This window comes from Bos indicus x Bos taurus, chromosome 17 (genome assembly GCF_003369695.1).
Source record: "Bos indicus x Bos taurus breed Angus x Brahman F1 hybrid chromosome 17, Bos_hybrid_MaternalHap_v2.0, whole genome shotgun sequence".
Classification (NCBI taxonomy): domain Eukaryota; kingdom Metazoa; phylum Chordata; class Mammalia; order Artiodactyla; family Bovidae; genus Bos; species Bos indicus x Bos taurus.
Window position 1 is genome coordinate 25,067,440 of NC_040092.1, and position 24,029 is coordinate 25,091,468.

At 42.8% G+C, this 24,029-nt stretch overlaps 1 protein-coding gene across 1 annotated transcript in view; it reads right to left on the reverse strand.

Annotated features, from left to right (window-relative positions):
* Window positions 1-24,029, reverse strand: part of TMEM132D (transmembrane protein 132D) — an 895,992-nt gene that overhangs the window by 363,464 nt on the left and 508,499 nt on the right. The window lies entirely within an intron of this gene.

The window sequence follows — 24,029 nt, forward strand, 5'->3', positions numbered from 1 at the left end:
AGAGACCAGTATTTGGAAAGTTTAGCACATTCCCCAGGCCTGCACAGGCAAGGCAGGACTGAGATGACATGTGAAGCCTTGCCATAACATGTGAAGAGCTCATGTTCCAGCATGAGATCTTTGGGAGAACAGCATGACAATTGGTGTACATTTGAAGAAGAATGAGATGTGGCTGTGTTTGGTGCACACATTTTCAGGGGCCCAGAAAACTGGCAGCTGAGAGACACCCATCTCTCTATCTAGGTCCACTGAAGGCCACTGTTAGTATTGGCTAGAAATTGTGCTCAGGAGCTTGAAAGTGAAACCATAGAAGTGATTCCTTTTTCTCAAACAGCCACGAGTGTAGAAGTAGGCACTTCAGGTTTGCATAACATCTTGCATCTTCATGACCTAGTGCATGGCCTTCCTCTTATAACTGCCTCATTATCACAAGATGGCTGCACCACATCCTTCCTTCAGTCAGCAATTCAGGAAGGGAGATTATGAAGGAGAAAACAACAAGGAGAAAGAAAGCTCCTTGAGCAAAAAAGGAAAACCTTTCCAGAAATTGTTTGGAATCCCTTTCATAAGACCAGAGGAGGCTCAGAAATGTAGTCTTATAGCTGAGACAGTTGTTCCTCTGCAGAGAGTCAGGATTCTGTAAATACGAAAGAAGGCAGAAGGAGGATGAGGAAGGCAGTGAGTAGCAGTTGCCACATTAATGTTTAAATGTCTCTCATCTTAAGAGAAGCTCAACACACTCCCTCTCCAATCCTGTCTCAAATTGTTAAAATATTGGAAGAACCACTTGCTGAGCATAAAATTTCTAAATAATAATAATGATAATAGCAGCAGCTCACAAATAGTGCTTACTGTGAACCAAGTGCTCTTCTAAGCTCTTTACATGTATTAATTACATTTATTTAATTTTTATTGGCGTATAGTTGCTTTTTTTTTTTTTGCCACACTCTGCAAGCATGTGGGATCTCAGTTTCCCCATCAGGGATTGAACCTGCAACCCCTGCAGTGGAAGCTCAGAGTCCTAACCACTGGACCGCTAGGGAAGTCTCAATATATTACCTAAATTTAAATCCAACAATCATGTGAGGGAAGCAATATGTGAGTATCATCACCATTATTCAAATGGGGACACTGAGGCACAGAGAGGTTGGGTAATTTGCCTCAAGCCATACAGTCTGGCAGAAGTGGGAGGAGCCACAGGTGCAGTGCAGCTGCAATGCACATGACATTTTCATTCATCTGAAGCTGTTTCACAAGCAGAATGTGTGGTCTCGTTTAGAGACCTATAACCTCTTAAGAGATACATGACCTTGGCAAAGTCACTTTCCTCTTGCTGAAGTTTTATTGCTCGCGTGCCACGAGGGTGATGACAAAAAACTCAAAGGATGTTTGTAAGGCATAAGTAAGACCTCATATGTGAAGCACACATACCAAGCAAGCTTTGCATCATCAATGCTTCTGCTGAAATATTTATCATCTCTGAGATTTCAATCTCATTTAGGGTGAGAACAATGATGTGTGTGTGGATGGTAGGAGATAGGGAGGTGGATGACCTAGGGGGTACACTTGCCAGGTTTGGCAGAGGGATAACACTCCATCATTTCTTCTCTTGGTCAGAAAATAAAGCCTAGGGCTTTCCTGGTTGGCTCAGCGGTAAAGAATCTGCCTGCCAATGCAGGAGACGTGGGTTCAATCCCTGATCTGGGAAGATCCCATGTGCTGAGGAGCAGCTAAGCCCATCACCACAACTACTGAGCTCGAGAGCCACAACTAATAAAACCCGCATGCCTAGAGCCCACGCTCCACAACAAGGGAAGCCACAGCAGTGAGAAGCTGGAGCCCTGCAACTAGACGGGAGTAGTTCTTGCTCGCCACAGCTAGAGAAAACGCCTGTGCAGCAACGAAGACACAGCACAGTCAGTAGATAAATAAACAGAGGAATATAAAGCCTACCATTAAGGAAGCCTCCTCTGCTTTTCATTTGATCCCGGTCATTTTGACTCCCTATGCACCCAGTTTTTTTTAAGAATACTGATAAAATTAAAAAGCACTTAAAAAAATAGCATTTCTGGGAGAAAGTGAACCTTGTGAATTTCCTACAGGAGGAAAATAAAATAGTGGATCTGAGGATGCCGCAATGCAAGAGGTATTAAGACTCTGAGTTTACTTCAAGGGGGATTTTCACTTTAATTGCTGTATTAACAGATTTTCCAGGTATTAAGTCCCACTGAGCTGATCTCAATCATCTTTTCACATCCTGTCTTTGCTCTTATTGCTGTGTTTTCAATCCTCTCTACAATTAATGGAAATTTGTAGATGGGTCATTGAAGCTTCTATAAAGATGTATATACAATAGTAAATGTTTTCAATTACCTGATAAACAAAAACACAAAATCCATGAAGGGAAGAGTGAATAGAGGGACAAAAGACACAGAAACACAAAGAGGAGAAAACCAAGAATACGGCAGGTCAGATGTGACAGAACTGGGGACAAGAGATCGGTTTCTTTTAAGTGAATTTAAAAATCCGTTTTAAATTGGATAGTTCAGTGTCCAGGTGTACTTTACAACTATGTCACAACACAACAACATCTTGTTATAGAACATCCAAACACTTTTCCTTTAAAACAAAAACAAAATGAAAAAAAAAAAAAAACCCTTCAGGGCCCAAGTGTGAAATTTGAATGATGAAGACCAAAGAGGTGAAGTCCTCGCATTTGCATTTTTCTATTGTGCAACTGTGTGGTTAATGCGTCCATGTTCAAGAATTCTTAACATGTGTTATTACTGGGATGAGGGATTCCACTGCTTATATAAGATAGAGAGGGTTCAAATAGAAACTTTGATTTTTATTTATTTTTTTGGCCCCGGGACAAAAATCTAGTTTTCCTTGGTAGAGAAATGGATTAGCCATGGCCAGTTCTCAATTTTCCATATTCATGAAGGCTGACATCAAACAGCCAAAGACAACCCAAAACAAAACAGAAAACAATATTTGGCTTCAGGAGGCATTATGCTTTTTAATGGAAATACATGTCTTGGACATTTTCTCAAGGGAAAAGCTATTACCTTTCATCACCTGGTCCTCAATCCTTACGAAGGCCCTCGAGAACAATGAATTCCTCTCACTACTGAGGGGGAGGGGATGGAGAAAATGCCATCAGCCATGGCTAGAGATTATCCTTGGGAAATAAGCCTCCTTGAGAGCAGCTGAAGAAATGTGAATTTTGCCACTTAATTGTATTCAACAGCTCATCATCACTCATTGGAAATCTCTTAGGTTGGTCTGGCCAAGTGTTTGGGAATTGCGCCCTAAACTCTACTGGGTGCTGAATTAGATGAGCTGGGTCTGTCAGTAGGGGTTCAGCTGCCATTCACAGAAAGCCCCCTCATCGTGATACACAGAAAGGGGGGCTACTAGATGGAATGACTTTACAAAATCATTGTCAAATTAATGTGATTAATTAATCAAGAGCTGGAGAAACCAGCTCCAGAGTGGGATTAGAAACCCACAGAGAAGGACTACCAAGGAGTTGCTGCAGCCTCTGCTGATTAGGAATTCAGAAATTCAGGAAACACTGTCCCACCAGGGGCTCCTGGAACACACTTTAGCTCTTGTTGGGGAAGTTTGGCCAGAACTGCTGGATCCAGAGCAATGACACTGGCCCTTGCTAGATCCACACCAGGTAAAGGTTGCTTCAGCCTGCTGCTTATCACCTTATAAGGTAGTTCTGAGGTTTGATTGTGTTTGAGAACATCTGATGGACAGATCCCTAATATGCAGGATCTTGGCTTCCTGGGAGTCTGCAAAGTACAGTTTTTAGATTTTCCATCTATAAAGTCTCAAAGGATGTTGACTGGGCCAACTGACCATTCCTAACTCATCTAGGTTTAAACCCAGCTCTGCATTTTGCCTGTGGAACAGCCCTTAGACACCACTCTGCCTTATTTTTATGATCTGTAAATAGTGATAAACTATCTCATGGGGTTGATTGTGAGAATTAAATCACTATAAAGCCCATGACAAAGTGCAAGCTCACAATAAATGCTGATTAGCCCTGACTCCCCTGACCTTTTCCCATGGGTACTATCTTCCAGCTGGCAACAAGAGATGGAGACATACAGGAAGGAAAATGTCCTTGCTCCTTAAACTTGGGGAGGTAACGACGGATATTGCTAAGGAGAGTGAAGGAGACAGGCATATATCTCAACCAAATTAAACTGAATACCCAGTGCATACTCTGGCTAGGCCTTGGGTGCATGCCTGGTGGTGGGAACCTGGCTTGAGATGAAGGATCAGTGATGGTTAGCTTAGACTCACTGGGGACAATCCCAGGACTCAGTCATGTCCAGCTCTTTGTGACCTCATGGATCATCACCCACCAGCCTCCTCTGTCTGTGGAATTTTTCAGGCAAGAATACTGGAGTGGGTTGCCAAAACCCTCTTCTAAGGGATCTTCCCGACCCAGGGATCGAACTCGCGTCTCTTGCATCTCCTGCATTGACAGGCGGATTCTTTACCACTGTGCCTCCAGGGAAGCCCCCAGGTTCATGTTCTTCTGGCTTTATTCTGGGGAGCTTCCAAGAATGGAAACTGGTCCTGCACTTCCTTATCACAGCAAGGAGGATGGATGCCTCCCACCTCTATCTCATCAGGTACTCACAACTTCCCCTTGTGCAGGCCATTGTCCTTGTCCCATATTTGCAAAAAAGGACACCGAGTTTCAGAGCGATTCAGTGACTTACTTGATGATCCCAGCAGCTGAGTCTAGTGCTCACATGTTTCTGCTTCAATGTGCTGCTTATCTGGATTTCCCAAAGGATTATTCTTCTGGGCCTCAGATGTTCCAGAAAGTCAATTTTCTTTCAGTTTGCCTCTCATGGGAGATGAAGGGCAAAGACCCATCTGTCACGTCTGGGCTGAGAGCCTAGAACCCAGCTGCCTGGAGTGTCTCTCGTCTTCTCCAGAGTGATGCACATGGGATTCCTTTTGGGTATTGGATCCGATCAGCGGGTCTTACTTTACACACCAGATCTGGGTTCCAACCACGTGTTCTCAGCTTTATCACTCTTGCTCTGCTGGAAGCCATCATCACCTCCTCCCAAAGAATTATCGGGTTGGTCAAAAACTTGGTTCAGGTTTTCCCGGAGATCTTACAGAAAAGGCCAAATGAACTTTTTGGCCAGCCGGATACAGTAGCCTAAGTGGACATCCTGCTCCACTGTGATCCCTGTAATTTTATTGTTCATGTAGCAGCCAGGAAGAACTCAGAACAGGCCTCTCATCTCCGCTGGTTTCCCATCTCACTGTAGACAAAACTTGAGTGCTCATCACCTGCCCAAGTCCCCACATGGTCTGGTCCTAGGCTCCTTGGTTGACTCACCTCTCGTTCCCTGCTACTCCTCTGCTCCATCCCCTTGGCATCTGCACTTTCCTAAAGCACAGCAATTGCACGCCTGCCCCAGAGCCTTTGCATCTGCTATTCTCTCTGTCTTTTCTCCTCCCACATACCTACAGAACAGTCAGGTCTCTCTCTGATGTGACTTCTCCCACCATCCAACACAAAATTCCACTGAAACTTACTTCATCATCTTGCTTTATCCATCTCCAAGCATTTATCCATACTCACAGGTTAAGTAGCTAGGTATGTTTGGATTTTACTTCCTCCTACTAGCTTTTGAATCATGCTGGAGAATACTCTTTAGAGTCCTTGGACAGCAAGGAGATCAAACCAATCAATCCTAAAGAAAATTAACCCTGAATATTCATTGGAAGGACTAAGGCTGAAGGTGAAGCTCCAATAATTTGGCCACCTGATTCGAAGAGCTGACTTGTTGGAAAAGACCCTGATGCTAGGGAAGATTGAGGGCAGGAGGAGCAGGGTGTGACAGAGGAAAAGATGGAGGGCATCACTGATTTAACATGAGTTTGAGCAAACTCTGGGAGATGATAGTGAAGAACAGGGAAGCCTGGCGTGTTGCAGTCCATGGGGTCGCAAAGAGTCCGATGTGACTTAGCAATTGAACAACAACGAGGATGTAAGCTTCTTTTAATGACATGCATCTACTTTTTAAAAATGTATTTTATGGAAGGAGAGTTGATTTACAATGTTGTGTTCATTTCTAGTGTATAGCAAAGTGACTCAGTTAAATATATATATATACTCTTTTTCATGTTCTTTTCCATAATGGCTTGTCACAGGATATTGAATATAGTTGTCCATGCTACACAGTAGGATCTTGTTGCTTATCCATTCTCTATATACTATTGCATCTACTAATCATAAATTCACAATCATTTTATATTTATCTATTGATTGATATATATATATATATATATTTATACATATCACACACATCTTGTTTATCCATTCATCTGTCGATGGACCTGTAGGTTGTTTCCATGTCTTGACTATAGTAAACAGTGCTGCTATGAACATAAGGGTGCATGTATCTGTTTGAATTACAGTTTGCTCTGAATATATGTCCAGCAGTAGGATTGCTGGATCCTATCGCAACTCTTTAGTTTTTTTGAGAAACCTCTATACTGTTCTCCATAGTGGCTGCATCAATTTACATTCCCACCAACAGTTTATAAGAGGGTTTCCTTTTCTCTTCCCTCCCTAGCATTTGTTAAATTTGTAGATTTTTTTAAATGGCGGCCATTCTGACTGGTATGAGGTGGTACCTCACTGTAGTTTTGATTTAAAACACTTGCATGTTTCTGACAAGCAGAAAATTCTGAGCTCACCTGGTACTTAGTACTTGCCACGGGAGGTTGCTGCTCTGGGAGCCAACACAGGTCACAGCCACCCTCACCTGGCCGTCTTTCACACCTTTACGCTACTCTCCTGGCTACTTCAGCAAATGAAGGTGATGTTCAAATCAGTCCTAAAGGTTGGTTTCTTACCTGCTTGCTTTTCCCATACCACCTCTCTACCTCAAATGTTCTCCACTCCATTTTCCCTGATCAACTGGGTTGATCTTAGGTTCTTCTTAGGGTTTACCTCCCCAGGAACTTCTGGGGACCCCTTGGTTTGTACACTCTTAGTCAATGCTCAAAGAAGGAACCTGTGCAGACCTGTATTCCTGCCCTTCCCCCATCACTCAAGCCTCCTGTTAGGACCTAACTAGCATTGCTCTACAAATATTACATGTAATTTACTCTTTCCAACAATCCCACAAGGAAGTGTGGTTCATATCATTACCAAAAGCATCTGTACAAAGGCTGACTCCTTCCAGCCGACAATCAATGGCCAAAAGATTTTATAGACAGAGGGAGGGGGCTATATGCAGAAACAGCACCGTCAGCTCTGACAGTCATCTTCACATTGATCATCAGTGGTCTAACCCGTGTCACTCTATTTGTTTTAGGTACAGTAATCTTCAGTTCCAGGGTCAGATTCTTTCCATTTCTTTGAGGCCAATTCTCAGAACTGTGGCAGCTTATGTCATGGCGACAAGCTGGTCATCATGTAATTAACTTCTCTCCCTGGTGGGGGTTTCAGTATCTATAAGACAGCTTCACAGGATGGCTCAGAATATTATCTACAGCCCTTGAGGAACTAAAGGTATTTGACTGTGCTTAATGAGTACATTATCATTATTATTATTATTTTTTGGTCTTGACTGTTTTCCTCTGTTTCTGCATTTTCTCACTTCTGTGATTAAACTTATTCTTTGGCTAAAGTTTTTCCACAGACAAAAGGCAGCAGGGGACATGGAGGTCAGGGACTGTAGAGTCATGCTCCATTTCAGTATCATCTTTATTTACAGAAGAGGAAACAGGACCGAACAAGCCTGGCCAAGAACATTCACTCAGCACATGGCCAAGTCAAGATTTAGTATCGGGTTGCCTGGCTTCAGACTCCAGGATTCTGTTTACTATAGGAGACTATCTCTCCTGTACACTGGAGTTTATTTAATGAACTGTCTCCTTCATTAGTGAGAGAAATTCTAGAAGGGAGAAGATCCGTCTCTTTCATCCTCTCCTGGTTGCTGCATCTCCTTGTCTGAGCTGAGAAGAATGTTTTCATTCTATAGCAACTCATGTCTACTGTACATGAGACCTTAGAATGTCATTCAGGTGTGTGCAACCCTGGAACAAATATCAGGGATGGTATTCCACTTGGGTTTTCCCCCAAAACATTGCCTAGTGACACTTCTTTTGTTCCTTGGTTACTGGGTACAAACTTAGGATCATAAAATGAATTGTGTAAGAAATATCAGTATATCTGTTTGTGTGTGTACTAAGTCGCTTTAGTCATGTCCGACTTTTTGCAACCGTTTGGACTGTAGCCCTTTAGACTCCTCTGTCCATAGGATTCTCCAGGCAAGAATACTGGAGTGGCTTGCCATGCCCTCCTCCAGGGGATCTTCTGGACCCAGGGATCGAATCCTCATCCCTTATGTCTCTTGCATCGGCAGATGGGTTCTTTACCACTGCCCCATCTTGGAAGCCCACATCTCTTTACTGCCACTCAAATCACTTTTTAATTCCAGAACCCATCAGTCTCTCTGGTGGACATTTAAACTCTACTATGCTCAGGAATTTCCCCCCAATCTTTTTGTTAAAGTGTTTTAAAAGAATGAAAACATGGTCATACTTGTGTTTAGAAAAGATCAAAAAAATCAACTCAAAAAAAAGACCTTTTGATTGATGTCAAGTGTTGGTGAGGATATGGAATAACTGGAGTGCTCCTACACTGCTGGGGAGATGAGCGGAACTTGGCGTAATCACCCTGAGAAAGTGTCTGCCAGCGTTCGTGCAAAACATACCTACTCTACACAACAAATGTATGGATACCAAGGGGCAAGCAGGGTGGGATGAACTGGGAGACTGGGATTGTTATATACACACTGCTATTATAAAACAGATAACTACAGTATAGCACAGGGAACTCTATTCATTGCCCTGTGGAGACTCAAATGGGAAGGAAATCCAAAACAGGGGATATATGTATATGTATAGCTGACTCACCTCGCTGTACAGTAGAAACCAACACAACACTGTAAAGCAATTATACTCCAATAAAAAGTAATTTAAAATGAAAAAAAGAAAACACATCTCCTTACAATATCATAGATAAATCTCACTGATACAATTTTGAGCAAAAGAAGACAGACACGAAAGAGTGTATACTGTATGACTTCATTTCTGTGAAGCTCAGTAACAGGGAAGACAAGTTTATGATGAGCGAGGTCCGAATAACTCTTCTCCTCCAGTGGAGGCGGGTCCTGGCACGCAAGAGTGAGAGCATCTGTTGGGATGATGGAGAAGTTCTGTATTTAGATCTGGGAGGTGGGGACCTGACTTCACATGTGACATTTCATCACAATTGACACTTACGACTTTTGCACATTTACTGTATATGTTAGAATTTGCTAATTTTAAAAATTATATTCTTCTATCACCAATAAAGTGCTGAACAGGAATAAACTGTAATTAAAGGGTAACTCAGACATAATATGACAGAGCAGTATGTGTTTTCAGAATCAGTTTACTTGTCAGTTCCATGTATAGTACGCCATATGGAATCTGCTTTGAACGTTTTTTTTAATTGCAATTCTCAATGGAATCGCTTATGCAATAGCTTCTGGCCACTGTTTTCTTATTCCAAAACCCCAGGTTTTATGCCTGGTACAGGATTAAAAATAGACCAATAGCTACAGGATTCATAACTCCCTTTTGGGATTTTCCTCCTATAAACATTCAATTCAGTTCAGTTCAGTTCAGTCGCTCAGTCATGTCCGACTCTTTGCGACCCCATGAATCGCAGCATGCCAGGCCTCCTGTCCATCACCAACTCCCGGAGTTCACTCAGACTCACGTCCATTGAGTCAGTGATGCCATCCAGCCATCTCATCCTCTGTCGCCCCCTTCTCCTCCTGCCCCCAATCCCTCCCAGCATCAGGGTCTTTTCCAATGAGTCAACTCTTCGCGTGAGTTGGCCAATTTTTGGAGTTTCAGCTTCAGCATCAGTCCTTCCAATGAACACCCAGGACTGATCTCCTTTAGGATAGACTGGTTGGATCTCTTTGCAGTCCAAGGGACTCTCAAGAGTCTTTTCCAACACCACAGTTCAAAGGCATCAATTCTTCTGCACTCAGCTTTCTTCACAGTCCATTGCTGCAGGAAATTAGGGGGAAAGCGCACTACAGCAGAAATTGGGACTTTGGGAATTATTCTTAACAAAGACATTAACACATTAATATTAAATACCCCAAACTTGAAATGTACAAAGTTAATCAGGTTTACTTTGGGGGTCAGATTCCTCTCTTTAGGGGCTCTGAAACGCAGTACAAGAGGTTCTATTTCAGTCAAATATCCCCACCTGGTAACAGACAAATCCCGGCAAGAATAAGGTCAGTCCAAACACCTGATGGTCAATACTCTGCTTGCATACATGGCAAGATCATGTTTTTAAAAAATTTTTTAATTGAAGTATAGTTGATTTACAACATTGTGTTAGTTTCTGCTGTACAACAAACTGACGCTGTGATACATACATATATATACACACATTCTTTTTCATTGTGGTTTATCACAGGATATTGAATAGAGTTCTCTATGCTCTACAGTAGGACCTTGTTGCTTATCCATCCTGCATAAAACAGTTTGCATCTGCTAACCCCAACCTCTCAATTCATCCCTCTTCCACCCCCTGCCCTCCTTCTTGGCAACCACAAATCTGTTCTCTATGAGACTATTTTTTAAACATTAGCTTAGGTCTGCCCTACTCCCTGCTTTTGTCTCTTAACCCACTTTCTCTTCACCATTCACCCATAATCTAGTCAGTTCTGTTCTTAATGTTCAGCATAAGGGCAGACACAGACTGTTTCCCAAGCAGTGAAATTTTCAAAAGTATGGCAGATTATTCAATTGTTTCCAAATACATGCTGGCCCTCCCTTTGGTAGACTTCTGTTTTTCTGCCTATTGATATCAAGCTTGGACATGTGACTTGCTTTAACCCATGAAGTTAACAGAAGTGACATATGGCACTTTGAGACAGATGCTTAAAGACTTATGATGTGTTTCCAAGATATTTCTTTATCCCAAAACAAAGCTGTCCTCAACAGCAATGGAACATAGATAGAATGGAAAAGAGGTGCCCCATAGCTACTTGTCACCAAGCATGGACTGGCAGAGAGAGCAAAAAGCAAGCTTTGGTTGGCATGAGCCCCTGAGACTTCAGGGTCATCCATTACCTAGGCTGACTTGCATAAAACATAGTTCTCCTAGGAAACAAGGACACAGGTGCACAAAAGTAGAAATGGATTTTGAAGTATCCATGATAATGTAAGAGTGAAGCATCCAGTTCTTAAAACAAAAAATTGTTTATTTTTTTAAAATGAATTTACAAGAGAGATATTTGAAAGGAAAGCAAGGAATGAGTAGAAACTGTGGACATCTGAAAAAAAAATGGCCAGGTCTGTCTCCCTAAGTCTCAGAGAGAGAAGGCTGCAGACAATGAAGAGATTTAGGGATTGAGAACCATGGAGACCATGACTCTATCTCTTAAAAAGAAGCAAGAACCCAGAGAGGAAATGATTGTGCAGTGTGATGAGGCAAAGGATTCAAACAACAGAGGTATTTTTCCAGATTCAGTGATGTAAGGACATGATGATAAACATCTCACATGTCCCAGAGAAGCAGCAGAGTCTTTGAGGCATCTCTCTGTGTTGGAGTCATTCTCCATGACTTGTAGAATGAAAGATTCATGATGTAGAAAAAACCTAGACAGACCCACACCTGAAGCCCAGGTAGACCTCAGACATCTCAGATGTTAGCTGGCTAAGTGATGACCAAATACACTTTCCCTTCACTTTCCTCTTGAACCCTTGGCAACTGCAGATCACTCAAGACTTAGATACAATTGTGCAAAGCAATTGGAAGCCTGGATCGGGAGGGTGAAGTATGTAAAAGAACCTGATATGATTGAGAGTGAAGTGCCTTCATCCAAAAGAATGGAAGTTTGAAGTAGATACTAAGATCAACTATAGAAAAATAATATTAAGTCTTGCCCATAGGAGTTTTTAGATTGGGATTTGTATTCCTCTCTATTCTATTTAACAATTATTTTGAAATTTTCATTTATCTAGCTTTGATTAATGATCTTATGGGTTTAAAATCCAGTCAGGAAAACAGTCTTTGTCTGGAGTTAACAGAGTGAATTTAATCCAGGGGATTAGTTTAGAAGATGTTGGATGTTCATGAAGATGTACAAAATTACATGCACTTAACTGTATACATAATACATTTTAGCAAAAACTTCAAAAGGTATTGGAAGAACCAAAAACCATAAAAAGAAGCAGTGAGGCAACTTAGGAAAGCAACTAACATCTCCAGGGATGGAGGTGGCCAGAAGGAGGTGGTCTTACTAGAGTCAGAAATGGAAGCCACCTGTTAGGAGCTGGAGTCATGGTGGAGGATGTTTGGTATGAGACAGAGCCATAGGGGAGGGAAGGCCACTGAGTGAGATGTTGCCCACAGCAGAGACAGAGAGACAGAAAGAGAGAAAGAGAGAGAAATCCTGGGTTCTCCATTCTTCCTGCTCTCAAATCTCCTAAACTTTCTTCCATTAACTAAACGTTATGAGCACCCAGTGGGCCAGGGAGCTTGAAATATGGAATTTGGAACAATCAACCCTTTGTGATTGGAAGTAGAGCAAGGAAAGTGTGAAGAAGGGGTCTGTGAACAACTTGCCAGAAATACCTGGTTCTACATGTGCATCCCTAGTGGCTCAGAAGATAAAGCATCTGCATGCAATGCAGGAGACCTGGCTTCGATCCCTGGGTTGGGAAGATCCCCCAGAGGAGGGCATGGCAACCCATTCCAGTATTCCTGCCTGGAGAATCCCCATGGACAGAGGAGCCTGGAGGGCTACAGTCCATGAGGTCACAAAGACTCGAACATGACAGTGACTAAGCACATTCTTAGCTCTCTCCGAGGAGAGAGCCCCATGCCTCTGTGGTAAAGTAGAAATGCTCCTGAACTTAGATGTCTCAAGACTCTTCCCTTTCCCCCTGCCGTGTAATTCTGGGCAAGTCACTGAACAGTCCTTATGTACTGAGATATAAAAGCCAGGACTCAACAAGCTGCAAGGCAGTAGAGGAGTCTTCAAATTATCCACCCAATTCCCCTTCCATTTTGTCCTGGTGCCTCTTGAGTGGTACAGACAGGTTTGGAACAGGGTGCTGGAATTGACTGTAGCCTCAAAGCACAGCAAAACCCTGAACACACATCTGTGTTTGATGATGCCAGAATGCACACCCAAGGCAGTACAATTGCATCTGGATTAGATGCGGGAATTTCTTTCTATGAACACAGTCAAAACAAGGAAAAGGGAAGAGCCACTTGCATTTCATTCATGACCCAAAGTCCTTCCAATTCCTTACCTTTATTGAGTAAATAAGGTATATAATGGGTTTCCCCAGTGGCTCAGTGGTAAAGAATTGGCCCACGATGCAAGAGACGTAGGAGACATGGGTTTGATCCCTGGGTCAGGAAGATCCCCCGGAGGAGGAAATGGCCACCCACTCAAGTATTCTTGACTGGAAAATCCCATGGACAGAGGAGCCTGGTGGGCTACAGTCAACAGGGTTGCAAAGAGTTGGACACAACTGAAGCGACTGAACACACACCATGGATGTCCTGGGGTGCTTTATCTGCCCTGCTTCCAGAAGAAGGCAGGGATCCCCAGCTGATTGGCACATTGGGAGTGGACAACTTCTAGGAACTGCCCCCAGATGAACAGACCCACCAACCCATTGCCTCCCACCCCATGCCAGGTCATGCTTCCTTCCAGACAGAAGCTGCTATTGAAAGACTGGTTGAGGCTGATACAAAGATCTGGTACCCTGGCTTCACCCCAACCTCAGAGCTCCACTAGGGATGGACTGAGACCTTTGCTGAAACCGCACTGAATATGCTCAGTCCTGCTTCCTCCATAAGCTTTTCCCAAGGACACATCCCTAAATACCTCTGCACACACAAATCAGGGCTCAGGGCTGGAGCAGAAAATGTGGGTGGTGCACCAAGACACCCACCACTAGTGCAGCGAGTCCTTCAGGGAAGAGAATGGGAGACCTTGGAGAGAATATGGTGTGACTTGGTCAGTGCTTCCATCCCTGTGACCCAGGGTTGCAGGATCGCTGCTTACACTAGACACGGCTCAACTTTCAGGGCTGTGCACCTTAGCTGCCCTGCTGGGGCCCATGCAGAAATGACTTATCTATTCATTCAAAACTATGTGCTGAGAATACAATGTCCCAGATGTGGGAGGTCCAGCATTGCATGAGGGAGACAAGATTCCTGCCTTCACAGTAGAATAAGACATTGAATCAGCACATGGATATACCGATGGATGTATTTACAAATTGATGTTTAATGTCTCCTGTTGACATGAACATTTCTCAGATCTCTGCCCTTAAAGAGCCCAGTCCTCCCTTGCCTTCTGAGCCTGGGTGAGCAGTAAATACATCCACTGTTCCACATTTGGCCGAGTGAGGTGTGTGAAACTGATTTTAAAAAGGCAATTGAAAGCTGGTGTCAATGATATCTTTCAGGCTTTGGTTTTTCTCTTTCTGTCACTTTAAGAAGAAAAGATGCTGTAGGGAGTAAGTTCTTCATTGTGCTTGTTTGTGGTTGTGCTTAGTCGCTCAGTCGTGTCCGACTCTTTGCGACCACATGGACTGTAGCCTGCCAGGCTCCTCTGTCCATGAGGATTCTCCAGGCATGAATACTGGAGTGGGTTGCCATGCCTTCCTCCAAGGGATCTTCCCAACCCAGGGATCGAACCCAGGTCTCCCACACTGTAGGCGGATTCTTCACCATCTGAGCCACCACTGGAGTGTGAAGCCTATCCCTTCTCCAGGGGGAACTTCCTGATCCAGGAATCAAACCAGGGTCTCCTGCATTGCAGGTGGATTCTTTACCAGCTGAGCTACCCGAGTCTTCATTAGAAACAGCAGTTGCATCTGCCAAGCTTTAATCAATTGCCTGGCCATGAGACCAGGCTGGCATTAGCTGTCTTTCCCAGAAATGAAATGTCTCTGATTCTGACCACACAGCAAAGCCCCGAAGTGGACCACACATGGCATTATTTAACCATATTTGAAATCTAAAATAGGCTAATCTGCAGTGATAAAAGCCTGGAATCCCAGGTGCTGAGTTTGTCCTTCTCAGACATAAACTGACAATTTCTCTGTTTCTCTTCTCATCTTTCCTGACACAAGGAAAGTGACTTTTTGGCACAGAAGCCACAGAACACATGCACAATTCACTTTTCCAACTACTATTCAAAACGCAGCACTTTCTCCAATTTTATCTTTTCTTGAAAGAGTTATTTTTAGCTCAGTAAATAGTCTGGCTCAGGGCTTTTCTGCTTCAGTCATTCTGGAATCCGATGTTTGCTCCATATGCATGCAAGTGACACTTAGGCAAACTTAATATTTTTATTAAATTGACTTGCTTTCTTGACTTAAATACATTCATTTGGAAAGGAAGTTTTATTGCACGGCTGTTAAGTTAAAATGGTGCTATTTGCCATAAATAGAAGGCAGTCATAAACATAACCAAGGAGAAAATAAACAACATGATTAATTCTAACTGTATACTATTGCCTGCCAAAGGCTCTGCCTCTGACTTGTACTTCACTGTGAAAAATGAGAGAAGCAAATACAGGGATTTAAAGACACCCGAGTATGAATGGATGAAGAAGATGTGGTATCTATACAAAGGAATATTACTCAGCCATAAAAAGAATGAAATATCATTGCAGCAATGGATAGACTCAGACATTATCATACCAAGTGAAGTAAGCCAGATAAAGAAAGGCAAATATCATGTGATATCGCTTGTATGTGGAATCTAAAAAATGATGGAAATAAACACATTTACCAAATTGAGGGGGGGAGTGGGGAACCTCACAGACATGGAAAACAAACGTATTGGTTTCCAAAGGAGATGGGGGGAATAAGTTAGGAGTTTGGGATTAAGGATTTCCCGGGTGGCTCAGACGGTAAAGCATCTGCCTACAATGCAGGAGACCTGGGTTCGATCCATGGGTCGGGAAGATCCTCTGAAGAAGGAAATGGCAACCCACTCCATAACACACTACTACATTACTAAACATAAAATAGATTAATAACTAAGACCAAATATATAGCACAGGGAACTATATTCAATATGCTTTAATAACCTATAAAGGAAAAGGATCTTAAAAATATATATATGCACATTATATATATATATACATATATGTATATATATACATAAATCACTGAGCTGTACACCTGAAGCTAGTAAAACATTGTAAATCAACTATCTTCAGTAAAATAAAAACAAGATATTCTAGTATCAAATACAGCCTTTCTACATGGGGGAACCTGTATGGTGGGAAAAGAAAGGAAGAGACTCACATTCTTCCCCTGTGAGTTATTGTTGTCTAGTGCTATGCCCATGTTCCTCCACTGCAGCACCTTCAGCTTTCCTAGATATACAATAATGCAAAACATGGTCATTCATCTAGTGACGTGGAAGCAACATCAGAATCAGGAGCCCTCAGTTCCTGGTCTCTGCCACTAACCAGCTGTGTGAAGCTACCTAGTCACTTCACCCGTCTGGGTACCACTCATCTGAGTTGTAATAATCAATAAGCCTGACCACCAGTGAACTGTGAGCTCCTAGAAGTTGAAAATTACACCCTGCACATTGCGATCTTTAGGGCAGGCAGAACAAGAGAGGAGCACTTGCAGCATGATGCTCAGTGCACTGTGGGTGCTCAGTGAATTTATGTGTGCTGAATGTCTGGGCACCAGGCACTTTACACAGTAATGACTTTATTCTTGACAATTACACAACAGAGTATCCATTCTCTGTGTTTCACAGATGAGGAAACAGACTTACTTTGGTTATTATTCTTGGTAATTACACAACAGAGTATCCATTCTCTGTGTTTTACAGATGAGGAAACTGAGACTTATTTTGGTTAAACAACTTTTTCAAAGGATGTACCAATATATGGTGAAGTATATAGTTTTTAAAACTTCTTTTTTTTTCATTCTGAAACACTTGAAGTTCACAGGAAAAATAGAGGGAATGACATAATGAAAGCTTGCATATCCTGCACCTGTATGTAAACAGCTGTCTGTGCTCTGTCATATTTGCTCTGTCTCATACTAAAAGGCAAAAGTACTTGAAAGTAATGTACAATAAATCCCCTACATACGAACCTTCAAGCTGAGAACTTTCAATGATGCAAACATACATGCCAGCCCCTGTATGACAGCTGTTGTACTATATTACTGTAGTATTCAAGGTACTGTACTGTAAGATTAAACATGCTTTCTTTATTTTTATATTTGTTTGTCTTTTATGTATTATTTGTGTGAAAAGTATTATAAACTTATTACAGTACTATAGAGCCAATTGTGTTATTTCGGTCCCTGAGCTAACTGTGAAATTAAAAGATGCTTGCTCCTTGGAAGAAAAGCTGTGACAAACCTAGATAGCATATTAAAAAGCAGAGACATCACTTTGCTGACTCTAGTCAAAGCTATGGTTTTTCCAGCAGTCATGTATAGATTGAGAGTTGGACCACAAAGAAGGCTGAGCACCAAAGAATTGATGCTTTCGAACTATGGTGCTGGACAAGACTCTTGAGAGTTCCTTTGACAGCAAGGAGGTCAAACCAGTCAATCCTAAAGGAAATCAACTCAGCATTCATTGAAAAGACTGATGCTGAAGCTGAAGCTCCAATACTTTGGCCTCTTGAGGCAAAGTGCCAACTCACTGGAAAAGACCCTGATGCTGAGAAAGATTGAGGGCATGAGGAGAAGGGGGTGACAGAGGATGAGATGGTTGCATGGTATCACCAATCAATGGACATGAGTTTGAGCAAACTGTGAGAGATAGTGAAATACAGGGAAACCTGGCATGCTGAAGTCCATGGGGTCACAAACAGTTGGACATGACTGAGGGACTGAACAGTAATAGGCTAACTTTGTTTGACTTACGAACAAATTGGACTTACAAGTGTGCTTTCAGGACAAAATTCATTTATATGGAGGGGACTTACTATAGTAGTTTCTTATTCATTCCTACACTATACTAACTGCTATGGATTGAATATTTGTCACCTCTTCCTCCACTAAAAAATTCATATGCTGAAACCCGATGCCCAGTGTGATGGTGTCAGGAGATGGGGCCTTTGGGAGGTGATCAGGTCATGAGGATGGAGCCCCCATAAATGGGGTTAGTGCCCCTATTAAAGAGGCCCAAGAGCTCCCTCTCTCCTCCTACCATGTGAGGACGCAGCAAGAAGTTGGCCCTCTGCAACCCTGAGAAGCACTGCCACCAGAATTCACCCTCACTGCCCCCTGATCTCAGACTTACAGGATCTAGAATGGTGAAAACTAAATTTCTGTCCTTTGCAAGCCACCCAGTCTGTGGTATTTTGCTATATCAGCCCAAACAGACTAAGTTCCTATTTGATGTAATGCCAGTAACATATCACCACTCAAATATTTTCAAAAGACTGAATGTATCAATATTCTGTGCTCCAAATCTGCTAAAAGAAAGATAAGGGACCCCAGTATTTCATTTAGCCATTAGTCAGCAATCAAATAGTGATGAAGATTTTGAAGCTCTCTCTCACACTCATATGACTTGCCTGATTTTTATCTTCTGATAAGTGAGATTTCACTGTTCACAGTGGGTATGGAGTTTGGTTGGGGGGTTGGAAAGAGTATAGGAACCAGCAGAGCTATTGGCATTGGGAGGTCCAAGGTTCAAATCCCAGGTAAGTCACTTCATCAGTCTTGGGTATTTATCTATTAAATGGTAACAATTTAAAAAAATCAGCTCCATAAAAAAAATGCTTTGAGAATAAGCTCCTTGATGACAATGTTTAACCCTGCCCAGCATTCAATCAAGGAGCTCACTGATCCAATGGCAAATAAACTTGCAATGCAAATAAACTTCCAGGGGATGGTAAGATTGCAGTGTAAGTTTCCACCACACCCACTGGGGCTCCAGAGGCTTAGGAGAAGTCTCTGAGGTGTAACACATCTTTACACCTCCAGATTTTGTTGGAGGAGCAACCATTATATGGCCTTGCCCTCCCAGTCAGCACCCTAAGTGCGGAACAGTCCTTAGGTGGAGGCCAGATGGGAACTTTCATTCGGTCCATATTCTTCTTCCAGGTTGGAAGAAACATTTCTGTTGTTCCAGGCACACAGTGAACTTCATAATATTGACCAAGAATGTGGTCATGTGGCACCTGACATCAATCCCATCAGTGTATCTGCCCACCTTAGGGAGGAAGTGGGTCTTTGTCTGCAGAATGAGAGGGGTACCTGCAGCCCATCAGTTGGTGGGAGCCGTTAGGAGGGACCCATCACTTCTTCCTGCCAACTGGTGCCTTGTGTTTTAAGCCTTCCTTGGCATCTCCAAGCCTGGAGAGGATGCAATGGCTCAGGTCTGTGGGTGTCTACTTTTTGTGCTTGGCATCACCGGGATCTTTTTCCTTCACTTGGTGGGAGGCCTCCTTTGGGGTTGATAGGTGAATCTTCCAGCCTCCCCTGGTCATGCTAGATGCTAACACAAGTCCTGCAGAATCTCAGCATATGTGTGGTTACTTATACAAATGCAGCTTCAAATGACATTCGTCCATCCAACTGATCAGCACCTTGGACAGTGACTCAGTGGGCAGCATGAATATGCTGTCTTCTAGAATCTCACAGTATGAGAAATCTCAGCACACCAAGTATGAGTCCAGGGTGTGAAAATGTACATTTTCCTACAGCGTGATCCTTGGTGTCAGCCAACCAGTGACTTCTTTGGGTACCTCAGAAAAACAAAACAAACCTCCCAAGCTGGAAACTGTAATCTGCTCAGAGCTGGGGGATAAACAGATATGTTTGATTAGTTGAAAGTGAGTATACTTGTCTTGTGACAAGGATTTTCAAAAGTGATTTTGATTCTAAGTGATTTTCAATGATGCTTTGATTTCAGTCTGATCCTTATGTAAGTTAAGATCCCAGGTTTGATTTTTAAGTAGCAGTGAAACGTACTCCTATTAGAAAAGAAAAGAAGCAAACAGTGCTACGCTTTGCAAAATTATTAGCTATAATGTCCTGATAGTAGCATCAGCCATGAAACTTGCAAATTACTCTGCTTCTTTGCAAATAGCAGGTATTAGGGCTCATTAAAGAAATCACTTGGCACCCAGACAGGCATTTCTGCCCTGGGAAGTTTCCATAACTTCTTATCAAGGTTTCCTGGGCTTTCTGGCAAGTGTGTCTGACTTTTGCTTCCCGATGCAGTGAAATTCAAATCATGGTTCACAGATACTCTGTCTTCTGTGAATGTTCACTTCATGGGTTTCCCACGAAGTGACTGAAGCTCCTCAATGTTGTCAAGGAAAACAAAATACACAGATGCTGGCAAGAAGGTCATCATAAATTTACCACCCCCCAAAATATGCTGGAATTTACCCAGCTGGCAACACAGACCTCTGATAAACAGGCATTAATCATGGTAGAAGCAGTGTTAAAACTCAAATCTGTATTGCTGCGTAGCTGCCTCCCCCTTTATGCATCTTGTTTCCCTGTGTAAACATTTTGCTGCATATCTGGTGCCTGCAGACTGCACATTAGTTATAGCTTCTACGGAATTCACACAGAAGTTTGAGTGGCAATTACAGGGCAATAAATCACGTAAACTAACTAAATGTTCAGAAAGAAGGGGCCCAGCATATTGATAACCGAGCAGAAACATTTCGCAAAGTACATAAAGCCAAAGAAAGAACTTCAAGAACAAAGCAGAGATAAAGTAAATTCATTAAAGATGTCAAAAATCAGAAACCTGACTATAGAGGTTTGTCAGTTTAACGTGACCTGCCCATCAAGGTTCTTCTCCTGTAACAAGTAATCCAGATAAAGGACAGCCAGGGGCTTTCCTGGTGGTTCAGTGGTAAAGAATCCACCTGCCAATGCAAGAGACACACGTTCAATCCCTGGTCTGGGAAGATCCCACATGCTGTCGGGCAGTTAAGCCCATGTGCCACAACTGTTAAGCCTGTGCTCTAAAGCCCAGGATCCACAACAACTGCAGTCCACATACCTAAAGGCTGTGTTCCACAACAAGAGGAGCCACCACGATGAGAAGCTCACACACAGCAACTAGAGAGGAGTCCCTGCTTGCCGCAACTAGAGAAAAGCCTGAGCAACAGTGAAGACCCATCATAGCCATAAACAAACAAATAAATAAAATTATATATATAAGGACAGCCAGGTCTGGGCAGCAGCTTAATGATAAGAGGAACCCAGGCAGGAGGGGAAGTATATCCTCGTAGGAGCTCCGCCTGGAAAATTCCACCTGTCCTTATTACAAGAATTGTGTCACATGACTTCTTAGTGGCAAAGATCTAGGAAGGTGGTTTCACCTAGAACACTGTTCTGTCCCACGGTGAGTGCAGAGGAAGGGCAGAATTGACATTAAGCAGACAAACAGCCATCTGCCACAGTGACATAAAAGGTTAGAACAAATAGTTCATCTTGAGTCTGGGTTCCTTGAGGTCAGTATAAAGAGATGAAATGCTGTCTCCCAGCCCTGGTGAACGTTCCTCTTTTTCCTCATTTCCTCAAAGACACCACTCAGGAATCATGATGGATGATACCTCCACCTACCCCATTCCACGTGGCCCACTTTTCAGAGCAGCGAGGAGAACTGTGGCATTTTGCTTGAAAAGAGGGCAGTGTGGAATAGTGCCTGCTTGGGGAAAAAAGTAGTGTGTGGACCCTGGAAAGAAATTCTCTCTGTTTATTGCAAAGATAACTATAAATGGACATGAGTTGATGGAGAATCAAGTCTTCACACTTGCTTTCTTGTCTATCAATAAAACTTGGAAGTCATCTCCAAAAGAAAGGATGCTGTTTCATCAATCACATGCAAGATGAGATGCTGATTGCATTCTTTCTTCCTGCTCTCCCTGGATGTTGACTTAACTCTTGTCACAGGTATTATCTTCATCACAACCCAAGTCTCTGCTTATGTTTCCCAGCCAGTGTCTGAAGAAACGAACGGGCATTCACATCGGTGGTGACACTATCCTAACAGAAACATCCTGGGAACTCATGAGTTGATCATTTTTACTGTTAAACCTTTGTTGAGCCTTGGTTTCTGAGTACTTTTTTAGAATGAAGGATGGATGGGAGGGAGGGAGAGAGGAAGGAAAGGAAGGAGGGAGGGGCAGGAACCTGTTATTTATCCTTTGTTTTCTCAGATTCACTCATCCCCCCCATCCCCCACCCTCTGCAACAGTTTAACCAGGATGCAGTGTACAGATTCTTTTACCATATTTTAGGATCACCTTTGCATTCTAGCTCTTAGCACAAACCCAGGCATATTGTAGATGATCTGAAAATCTTTGCAGACTAAAAAGCGAGCGTCCATATCTGTTCGTTTCTGCCTCCTGGCTTCTGTGTGTGGCAGTCCTTGGCCTGGAATTTCCTACCACAATATTCAATCCTTTCTAAAGGATTCAAGTTGTATTCAAAGAAGGGGTTAAAGCTGCTTCCTCCGACTGAATGAGACTCTTTCCAATAATCATCTTGGTTAGTTGCAAATACTAGAAACCTTAAACTAACTAAAGCTAACAATAATCATTTTAAAAAGAATGTATTTGCATGCAATGAAACAGTCTAGCAGTGGCTGGACCCAGGGGTTCAAACCAGGTGCAGGCATAGCATAGCTACTTCCTCTACCTGTTTCTGTTTGTTTTCTAGCTTTACTGAAGTGTAACTGTCATATGTTTCAAGCATACAACATGGTGATTCTTCCAGCTTTTGACTGCGTTATCTATCTCCTCTGTGACTCCATTCCCTGGACAGGCCCCGGGAGCTACAGGCTTCCACGCTCAGTGCCATTAAACCCAGGGGATTAGAACCATCTCACCCTTAAGGTCTACCCAACAGCCCTAGAATTAAATCGCATTGTGTCCTGTTGACTTGGCGTGGGTCCTGCACTCACACTGGAGCTAATCACTGTCACTACTATCTGTGTGTGTGTCTCATTGTGTGTACATGTGTGTGTCTGTGTGTGTCTCTGCATGTGCGTCTGCCTTTGTGCCTGTGTGTCTGTGTGTGAATCTGTGTGTTTGAGTATATTTGTGTGTCTGTGCATGTGTGTGTGTATCCGTCATGTCTCTATGTGTGTCTCTGTGTGTTTTTATTCACGTGTGTGTCTCTGTGTATATCTCAGTGACTGTGTCTGCATACGTCTCTCTGTGTTTGTATCTGTGAGTGTGCCCATGTGTGTCTCTGTGTGTATATGGGTGTGTATCCGTGTGTGTCTGTGGCTGTCTGTGTATATGTGTGTGTATCTCTCTGTGTGAATCCATGTGTGTCTGTGGGTGTACCTGAGTATGTGTTCATTTGTGCTTGTGTCTAAGTGTCTGCGCCTGAGTGTGATGTCCTGTTTGGTTTTCCTTTGTTCTCACATCCCCTCCCCGACTCCCACCCCGAAGCCAGTGTCCTGTCAATTACTCCGTAACCACATAACAGGAGAAGTAGTTGGAGTTCTATTTCTAAAACGGCTACTAAGTAGCAACCATAATGCTTCCTCTCTATCATCACTCATGATATACCTTGTTGAATAAATCTCTGTAGGGTTCGATTATCCCTCAGGCAAGAACATAACTCCTCCAGGTCACATTCTGTGTCTTTGAGCTTGTTTCCTGCCAGTGCTAAACGGAGTGCACAACTATTATGCATTGCACTGAATGACAGTTTTGAGCATCATTATTAGTATTGAAGAAGAACCTTCAATTCTTCTTAAACTATTACACTGGAGACATTAAATTACTCTTAATATTGAAAATACACTATGGGGGCTTCCCTGGTAGCTCAGTGGTAAAGAATCTGCTTGCCAATGAAGGAGACATGGGTTTGATCCCTGATCTAGGAGATCCCACATGCCATGGGGCTGAACACCACGACTACTGTGCTCTAGAGCCTGGGAGCCA